Source organism: Pygocentrus nattereri, chromosome 13, assembly GCF_015220715.1.
Source record: "Pygocentrus nattereri isolate fPygNat1 chromosome 13, fPygNat1.pri, whole genome shotgun sequence".
Taxonomy (NCBI): Eukaryota; Metazoa; Chordata; class Actinopteri; order Characiformes; family Serrasalmidae; genus Pygocentrus; species Pygocentrus nattereri.
The window spans coordinates 33,374,179-33,384,688 of NC_051223.1; the positions used below are offsets into that span (position 1 = coordinate 33,374,179).

Sequence of the window (10,510 nt, forward strand, 5' to 3'; positions counted from 1 at the left end):
CCTCATCTGATGCTCCCTCTTTCTCTTCCTACAGCGGAGAACAAAAAAGTGGAACACTGTGGTGGAAAACAGCAGAACTAAACACATAACAGCAAGAAATAGCCAAGCAGGAATAGTGTAAGAATTGGGGAAAAGTGCTCATGTACCTTCACTCTTAAAAATAAAGGTTCCTCAGTGATTTTTGGCTTAAATGTATAAAAGTAAAAATAAATATATGTCCAGAATATAAATTTCACTCGCTATACTATATGTTGGTAGTGAAGTGATAGTGTTTTGGGGTCTTTGGATTGAGCTTTATCTAGCATGGACTGCTCATGTACAAAGACAAAGGTTCTTCAAGGGTTCTTTGCTTGAACATACAGTTTAGGGAAAAACACTTTAGTTAGTATAGAACTTTTACATTATTTAGAGGGACTTTAAACTTTAAAAAGGCTATTAACTCTCGCATCCCATTTATATCAATAGTCATTTAAAGGATTGTGCATTGAGAGGTTCTTTAGAGAACCAAAAGTGCTTTGTTTTTGATAACCAAAGAACCCATTTTGGTACACCCTTTAAAAAGTGGTTCTTTAAGTACTTTAAGTCACTGGTTGCACATAAGGTGCTATAGAAGTCTAGTTTTTGTTCTCTAGAGAACATTTTTTGTAAAGGTTGAAGTGTGTGAATGTGTGAAGGTTTACACATTAAATTGTTCAATTGTTTCTTTAACGGTTTTAGGGTTCTGCTTAGAACCTTCACGTTATGCAGACATACATTCAATGTTAAAGACGTTCTTCACAATGACACATCTCATTGACAAAAACAAAGAAGTGGAACAAAGAAAAATAGCTTGGAACAATGGCCAAGCAGGAATAGTACAACATTTGAAAAAGTGCTCAAGAAAAAAACAAAACAAGAGAGGAATTATACTCTGACCTTGGACTAGCTACATGCCGTTAGTGAAGTGGTGGTGTTTTGGTGTCTCTAATATGAGTTTTACCTATCACGGGAAGGTGAGGTTCAAAAATAAAGTTTCCTTGGTGGTTCTTGGCTTAAACATACATTTCGGGAGAAAATAAAACTTTAGGTAGCATAGAACTTCTACATTATTTGGAGGTTCTATAGTTTAGAAAAGGGTATTAACACTTGCATCCCATTTATAATAGTTGTTCTTCAAAGAATCATACGCTGAAAGGTTGTTTAGCGAACCAAAAGTGGTTTGTCTATGGTGTCATTCCAAAGAACCCCATTTGATTCACCCTTAGAAAGTTAAAAATATGGATAGAAATATAAGGATTCTATAGCAGTTTAAGGGTTCTTCCAGAGACCTTCAAATGATGTGGAGTTTCTTTAAACTTTACAAAATGTTCTTCACACTCACACATATCATTTCTGTTGAAAGATTCTGTAGAGAACCACAAACCGTTTCTATATGGCATCCGGATTGAAATCGCAATGAGCCTTTTTTCTGCAGAACGAAGGGATATTTGCAGTTTCTTTTGCCATAGAAGGATCATTTTTGGTTCTCTAAACAACCTGTCATATTCATTTTGGTTCACACACAAAAAAAAAGACAACTCGAAGAGCCATTTGAATGTTTAAATGGTTCCTTGCCTGGTTTAATGGTTCTTCTCTGTCATGGAAAACCTGTTGTATATGGTTCTTTAAATATTCTTTTAAAACGGGTGCTTTAAACATCAAAACATTTCATTTTTCCACCTGCATAGAACTCTATTTGCTAAGATCATACCTTCATTTTAAGAGTTTAGTGATATTACTGGATACTAATCTGGTTGGGGGGGTGGGGGGGGTGTTGTCTTTCTCATTCATTTCAATCTTAATGGAGTGTCACAGCACATGACACAAAATTATAATAATTTGACAATCCTCTTATTATATTTATTACACCTAGAAGACAGAGTGTGAGATTTGATGAGAGAGGAATTAGCATTGTCAGCCTGTCATTTGGTTGGAGGATTTGTAATTTAGCTTTAGGTTAATGATCTTTTCTCTGTAAGTGACACCTTGTTAACAAGATCAACACTCATTATCGTTCCTGGCTTTCAGAGGGAGGAAACACACACATGTGAATCCTGTCAGTGGTGTTGAACTCAGTGCGAGACCCAGGTTGGAAGCTTTTAGCGGATAAGTTTATTAACTCCGTTTTATGAGGTGGTGAAACTAAAACTCCTGCTCGACTGATCTACGAAACCTCTAGCGTCAAAAGGAATGACACTGAAGTTCAAATCACAGCACACATAATAGGAAATGCTGAAATGTGTTTACATTTCACACTGTAGCTTCTTCTTAATGAATGGCTTGATTTTCAGGTAAAAAACAACAATGTGAGGCCACAGCTTAATTCAAACAAAAAGGCCCTGATCAAATAGATAAATTAAAATAAAGGCATGTTGAGCTTTTGCCACCGACTCTTTGGGCTGACTGTGCTGTTTATGCCTGCCACATAAAATCATGGCTCTTTGCTTTCATTGTAAATTGGGCTCTTCTGTATGGCAGGCCTTGTTAGCTAATATCAGACGGCTGGGTAGGGCCTTATGACAAATTCATTAAACTCCTCCACAGCTCGGCGATAGCAGCCGAGACATCTGATAAATATTCCACAGCCGTGTGTTTTTCCTGCATCCGTAATTATCAACACACGCTATTTCACGCCGAATCAATTATCGCTTTCTGAAGAGCATTTTTAATCCAAAACATTTATTGACATGAACTCCGCAAACTGTGAAGCAAACACAACATATCTCTCATCGGAGAATCTGTCAGGCGCTTTGCTTGGACTTGAAGTCGCACATTAGTGAGCTCCCACACACACATACACACACACATCATTTGGTCGTGTTGCATCGTGTTCTCGCCACAACAGATGTTGGCTCCCACAAGCTCTCATAATGCCTTCCCCTGATGCAGACAGATTGGACGCCCGCTTCTTTTGTTTTCAGCCACCTCATCTGGCGTGAGGCTGTTATCCGAACGAGTCCCTCACCATTTAAGATGATAAAGCCTCCACTAACTGCACTGACATATGGAGCCGGGGCTGCTACTTGAAATGTCTAAATGTTTTCTGCTAAATAAACTCAAAGCAAGGCAAGTTGGAAGCTGGAGCATTGCTTGAGTTCAAGTCAATTCATTTCAAATTTATTTTTATAGAGCTCTTTACAATGGACGTGGTCATAAAGCGGCTTTACAGAAATCCAGATCCAAAGCCCTATGAGCAAGACACCAAACAAAAACTACCCAAAAGTGGAACCAAGACTCAAAATGGGAACCCATTTCTCGGCATTTGACAGCAGATAGCAAAAATACAAGGAGAGTTGTGAGGTGAGCTATTAAAGAAATTACTACATATCTACACTTTTAAAAACAAAGGTTCCTGAATGGCTGTTGGTTTGGACATACAGGTCATTTAGATAAACCTTTAACTCAATAGCGAGACAACCTTCAATTAGGGCCATAAATGTCTAAACTCAATCAAAGAGAAGGAAAGAAACACCCCTGTGATAATGCTAATTTCTGCTAATGCCACAATGGGATTCAAGTTTTATATTTAACATTTAATGTGTTTCTAGATTTAACAAGCTATTAAAAGACCATATTTTCTGTGGAGCTGGTAACAGACATTAACATTTACCTGGTTAAACTATCCCTTCTATTCACAATTAGAAATGTATCTAAGACTTTCAGAACGCCTAGATGAAATCAGTCCCACAAATCGTAAAGCAGTGCATTGATTCCATTGCCACTTCTTAATCACAATAGTGGTTAATCTGACATGTTAGGCCTTCTGTACAGCATCTGAAGTCCTAACCAATAGTAAAGCTTGGCTGTGTCTACCTAGATACCATGGAGAACGAAATCCTGATTGGATCATTTACTGTAGAGTGTTTTAAGATTTTAACCTTTTTGTATTTAATCAAAACTGAACAATAAAATAAGAGCATTACTACAGTATTTGCAGAGTTTGAATAGACAACCATGGTGATGCTAATAAATAACGTTCTTTCTCTGAATGCTCTGAGGGTTCCCCACTGCTTTTATTGTTATAGTACCTTAATACCTTGTCTGTTTTTAAACATGGATACAGCTCTTTGCACTCGCAAGTCTCATTTATAAACATCTATTGAAAGGTTCTTTATTGGACCGAAAGTGGTTCATCTGTGGAGCATCGCTCCAAAGAACGCTTTTTTCTCCTTTAATTTTAAAAGTGTGAGGTAGAATGGACTCTTGTTTCGTGTTGTAAATTTGGGCAAAGCACTACTTTCCCAGGGTAACGTGCCAGATGCGGAAAAGAACCTGTGCAGCTCACAGCTCAGCTGGCATATGAGAGAGAGAGAGAGAGAGAGAGAGAGAGAGCAAGCAAGAGAAAGGGAGGGTGATCAGAACAAATAATTGGGCTAGCTAAGTGGATGGGAGCTTTATTTATGTCTTCTAACACCTCAGGGCCTCAAACCTGAGCCCAGTTCTCTTATGTGCAAAGATTTCATCCTTATTTCCAGAAAAGAAGCTATAATGAAACTGTGGCAGAGTTTCAGCAATGCCTTATATCCGTGCTGACCTTCAACCGTCAGCCAATCTTAAAAAAACGAGGTGGGCTTTTTCTCCCTTTTCACACTCCTGCCTGCCTTAAGCGGTGGGTTATCTGGCGGCGGTGGTGTTGGTTTACTGGGAGCTGGCCTTGGTGTTGACAGACTGTTACCTGTGTGGGGGGTCTCCATTGCGGCTACATTAGCCCATATGGCCTGAGTTAGTTTCCATTGAAGCCGTGGCCTAATTACGAGGCAGCGAGAGAATGTTCGCCGATGACGATCGGGCCGCGGCGTTTGTGCCTCATCCAACCCCTACGGTGAGTCGCACCTGTTCCCCTCTTTAAAAGCCCTCTTTCAGTTTAGCTCTTGGCTACAGCCACCAAATGACCTATCCAGGGGGCAATAACGCCTTTGCTGTTTAGCCCCGTCGTCAAGCTACGGAGTCAGCAGGCTCTGGTACAGGGGAGAATGTGTCCCAGTGCTAGACTGGGCCAGAGAATGCAGCTGCTTGGCTTTTTTAGCCCTTAGCAAATGTAAAGGAATTAGTATATTCACTAAGAACTACCTATATATAGTGTTAGAACTAAAGGTTCTGTGTAGGTATATTTTTTGTTCTTCAAGGTACAAACAATGTAAATTTACCCTCAAAGTAGTTTTAAGGTCCAGTTGTGTACCTTAAATATGTTTTCCCCAGGATTTGAAATCATTTCATACCTGATGTTTTAAAACCGAAAAATAAAATAAAAAGCCTGGAGATGAGGCGGGGTGTGTGGAGTCAATACAACTTAGAAAATATTATTTCAATGGATTATGGTTCAGTTATGTTCCTTTACTAAAGGTACTGAGATGTACCCTTGAAGGTACCACCCCAGTGACAGTTTTGTACCTTTTATTCTGAGATTGTTTAGCTAGATTGTTCCGATACTTATAGCATTGGATAAACGAAAGTACACTTTAATGGCAGAGGAGGCATAAAGCGTTTTTTGTCAATGAGATGTGTTTTCCTACAACTTGTAGGACTCCTTGAGTTTCCCGCACTTGTTAAAAATCATCCTGTCATATGCAAAAGTTTGAACACCCTATATGGCTATATTTTTCTGCAAATTGTAGTGCACACTTTCTATTTATTTGCTTTGAGTTTGCCATATTGGAAAAAAAGACCATACGTTATTCAGCGTGCCATAACTGTAAAGACATTTTATATGAGTTTTTTTCTTTTCTTCAGTGCATCAAATTCAGCAAGCAATCATTAAAACATGCAAAAGTGTGGTTCTTCGTAGAGGATGTGTTACCATATTTAATTAGAAAATCAACAACATATGTTATTTGAGCAGGAACACCCAGGCTTTTGCATAGACGTAACGGGCATAATGAGTGGGCCTAATTTTGTTGAAGTGGTTTACTCGAGATTTGAAAACAACTAGTCTGACACACGCGTGAAATCTCAGCCGTGCTTTGATTTGACCAAGGGTGCCAAAACCTTCTCACACGACTTTAGCAGTAATGGACATATTGAGTAGGCCTAATTTTGTTGAAGTGGATTACTCGAGATTTGAAAACAGCTAGTCTGACACACACGACCAAGGGTGCCAAAACCTTCGCACACGACTGTAACGGCGAGATCCGCAAAACGCCATCCGTCGCTGACAACGGCGTCCGGGGCCTGAGAACAAATGTGTCCCTGGAAAACAGCAGCAAATGAGTTTGAGCTTTGTTAGCCTTTTTAACAGCACACAGGAACATTCAAATTCATTTGGTTTTTTTGGGGCATTGATCTGGTGGGAGGGGTCGGGGAGGGGAGTGCTTTGCAGGGTCCCTCAGGTTCCTGTGCCGTGTGGTGGAATGACTGGCTGAAAACATGCAGGGAGATTTGAATGCTTTGAGCCTCAGCTTGACTCAACAACCATTTTCCCCTCTGCTGTGGATTTTGTTGTTCCTTGTTACGACGATGAGAGAGAGAGAGAGAGAGAGAGAGAGAGAGAGAGAGAGAGAGAGAGAGAGAGAATGCCTTTGATGAAAATGTTAGTCGTGGTCGGAAGTCTCTCTCTCTCTCTCTCTCTCTCTCCCTCTCTCTCTCTCTCTCTCTTTTTGGTGTCAGCACTTCTGAGAGAGAGTGGTATGGAAATGCGTTCGGCTGCCTGGAAAAAGCTGTCAGAAAACACACACCTCAGCGGTGGCGCGGTAATTCGACCGGGCTGCTGTCTGCCTCGCTCTCCGGGTCCCCCTCATTATGCGGGGCACGAGAGTGACGGCGGCGCGCTCTGTTTTATCTGTCAGCTTCCCCTCCACGGCGCATCTTCATAGCTCGTGTGGTAGTTGCTAACATCAAAGGCAGCTGTCGCGGAGGCAGCCGGAGCACTGGAGGTTGCTCTGAAAGGTGACAATTGAATCTTTTCTTTCCTCTTTTTTCCCGCTTGTGCCTGTTTGCGTGTAAACGTGCGGTGCGAATAGACTTCATTTGACTTGCTTGCTCATGGGTAAATAGCGGCTTGAAAGAAGGCCGCAGTGTGACAGTGATGTGTGAAGGCGAGAGCGCGAGAGGCTTTCTTTTCTTCTTTTCTTCTTTTCTTTCTTTCTGCTTTTTTTCACCTTGTTAATAAACAACATCACATCCCAAAAACTTGCAATCAGTAAGGACCGAGTGGCTGACAGCAGTGGTGCAGGTACCCCTTACACGTTCCTGACAGCATGTTTGTTTAGGTAAATGAAAGTCACGTGGCATCCGTGAACTAGAGGTGCCCTGTGAAGGCCTCTAAAGGTAGATGGAAGCCTTTAGGCTTTGAAGGAACAGCTCAGGTTTGCTAACACATGGAAGCTAATAGCCACCACTTAGCTATGCACTTTAATTCATTTACCGTTTAATTCAGTTCATATTAGCATCTGTGGCTAAACTGTCCTTTTAGGATAAGGGGTTGGCAACCCGAATATTAAGAAGAGCCGTTTTGTCCTAGCAACAAAAATCAAACCACCTTGGGTGTTTTATGTCCATTTCACCATCATGGCTGTAAATATGTCTCAATATGATTTGCTCTGCTTTATGCTTTAGCTCAGCTATCGCCACTTTTCTCACATCTCCGGCAGGAAACTTTTCTGCAAATGTATAATAGTGTTAGAACTGTTAGGATGATCAGCAGAGCTATATTTTACTGCGAAGGAGCGTTATTTTAGGTTTACCTAATGATCTTATTCTGCTGTGGAGCCACAACTGGGCAGTAAAAGAGCCACATGCAGCACCACATTGCCGACTCTGTTTTAGGATGTTCATGCAAAAAAAGCTCAAAAGCTCTTCCAAGCAATAATAAAGGGATGAGTTTTTAAAAATGTTGGCATGATCAAATGTTGGCATAAACAAAGTCACTCAGACAGGTTTAGTGAACCAGGTTTGGAAACTTCAGTCACAATAGTTCGCAGAGTTGGTGAACCAGATGTGGTTTAATATGTCTTAAAGCTCCCCCACTGAAAGGTGCCCGATGCTGCCTGATGTCTGAGACATTGTTTTTTTTTTTTTTTTTTTTACATCTATTCATGATGGAGAGACACATGACGGTGAGGCAAAATAGTCCTCCATCAAAACGTATCTAATTATTTATTACTATTTCACCATTATTGACATTATATATCAACACTCAACATATATGTGTAGGTTCACTTTTCATTTTGGATAGTAAATAAAATGGCTATGTTTATGTTGCAGACACTGAGACCCCTGGTTCCTCTCACCGCCAGAATGGGTACGTTTATTATGCAGAAATTTTGGGGAAAAAACAGTGAAATTCCCCCTTAAACTTTCAGTTGTGTTATGTTCATTAGCTTGATGTGGTTCTCCACAACCTCAGAAAAAGTTCTATAGTTTAAATATATGAGTGTGTCAGTGGTTCTTTGCATAGTTTAATGCTTTTCTATGAGGTAAAATCTGCTGTTTATAGTTCTGTTTTTATTTATTTTTCCCCAAAATGGTTTTGCATATCACTAAAAAGGGTTTGTAATATATACAACCCTTTTATTGCCAAGAGTATACATTCCAGTAAACCAAATAAATCCCACACTGCCCTCGACTACAAACCAAATGCAGGTTGCTGAACATCCATTCAGGGGCTTAATTTAATTAGCCAGCCATTTAACATTGCGGTATCACAGTTGACGTATTTTTATAAGTGTATAAGTGGTGGTGCGGGTGTGTTTCCTGAACATTTCCTGCTGCCGAGCAGCAGCACACACTGCATGCTGGGAGCACAACAAAAGCTATTGATTGGCTGGGAGGAAGACATCTTCACAAAAGGGCCTCCTGTCGAGGGGCCCCCAGTGAAATGCCGCCGAGGATACACCGCCATTCACACGATCTTAAACACTCCCCAGCAACTACACTCAGCCTTCTGATTATAGCCTGAAAATGGCAGCAGCGGCTATTGATGTGAGCAAGAGGAGACGGGCACAATGAGAACAGCAGCCCGCTTAAATAACAAAGACACATTTGCCATATAATGCCTCCTCATCGTTAAAAAAACAAAACAAAAACAAGACAAAGGAAAAAAGTAAAAGCACAAATACAGTCATATGCATCCTAGGCATGTTCTGTTGGTAAGTTCAAATGTCCTCTATAGAGCAGCTTAACTATGGTGAATTTCTGCAATTTTTTAGTGAACAATTTCTATTTAACAAACTGGAAAAAAAATGAGACATCAAAGTGCACAGACCACATTTTATGTTTTATTTTTCCCCCAATATGTTAAATTCAGTAAATAGACAGTAGTTTTCCATTAAACTTGCAGAAGTGTGTTCTCTGTAGAGGATGCGTTCACTTGTTTTCCCTTAGAAAATCATGCCATGCACTATTTTAAGTAAAAAAAATATACAATAATATTAGTGTGAAAAAAGTATGTTTTATATGGTTCATAGGCCCATCATGATATATTAGTCTGTCTTTCCCCAGCTTCTGTTATTTACATTGAAGCATGATATTCTAATGGAAACAATATATTTTTTCTAATTAATCATTAGACTTGATATTAATCATTTAATTTACTAGTTTTTTGTGAACTTCTAATATGTAAGTTGATCAGTGATGTTACAGTAATAATGGGTAAGGGTTTCTTGTTGTTTGTAGACCTAACATTGATAATTGAATGAATCTGTCTTTTCTTAGCTGCAGTTATTTACATTGATCAGTCCAGCAAATGCTACCTGCTAAGTCAAAAATAGACTGTCTCTCTCTCTCTCTCTCTCCTCTCTCTCTCTCTCTCTCCTCTCTCTCTCTCTCTCTCTCTCTCTCTCTACTTCTCTCTCTCTGCCACAAGGTAGATGATGCAGTGTGCAGTGGGCTTCTCTGGGATTCAGGGCTTTTGTCCCACACACACAAACACACACAAACCGCCTTGGGCTGGGACCCATCTGTGTGAGGGCATTGGCCCTGCCGCATCTGCAGAGGCCTAGTGAAGGTGAGGGGCCGAGAGAGAGGGAGAGCAAATTAAAGCTCACGGTGGGAAGCTTGCGCCCCTGGCACTCTTCTTATGCAACAGCTGCACCTACAACAACCATCATTTCACATCCTGACATATACGCCCAGCCGGGCGAGCGTACTGGCCAATGCCAGAGCAGCGGAGAGAGAGAGGGCGCCCAGAGCCCCAGCCTTAAGCAAAACAGGTGTATGACATCCTGTTGCTGGTCTACAGGGGGAGCAGGGGTATGAGCCCGGTTCGAGCGGCCGATCCTACCGAGGCCACTGCCGAAAATAACAAAAGGAGGTTAGGGCCGGGGCTGACAAGCTCATTGATAATATTTTAGATGAAGCGGGCCTGCGCGTGACTGCAAATTGCCTCTAATGTCTGATGGCGCGGGCTGCGGGCCACAGCCGAGAACAAAACGGACCCATTATTTATTATTTCTCAGGGCGGGTGAAGACTCTGGCCCTCGCCATGGCAACGCTAGCCAGCACACAGCAGACATGGCACCATTGCCTCGCTGTGTGTGCCCAGCATGCTGGCTCCGTG

At 41.1% G+C, this 10,510-nt stretch overlaps 1 long non-coding RNA gene across 1 annotated transcript; it reads left to right on the forward strand.

Annotated features, from left to right (window-relative positions):
• The first annotated feature begins 6,763 nt into the window (after window positions 1–6,763).
• Window positions 6,764–10,117, forward strand: LOC119265030. The gene is made up of 3 exons (XR_005131351.1): window positions 6,764–6,900; window positions 8,218–8,254; window positions 9,818–10,117. It is a non-coding gene; the product is annotated as an uncharacterized LOC119265030 (long non-coding RNA).
• The last annotated feature ends 393 nt before the right edge of the window (window positions 10,118–10,510 follow it).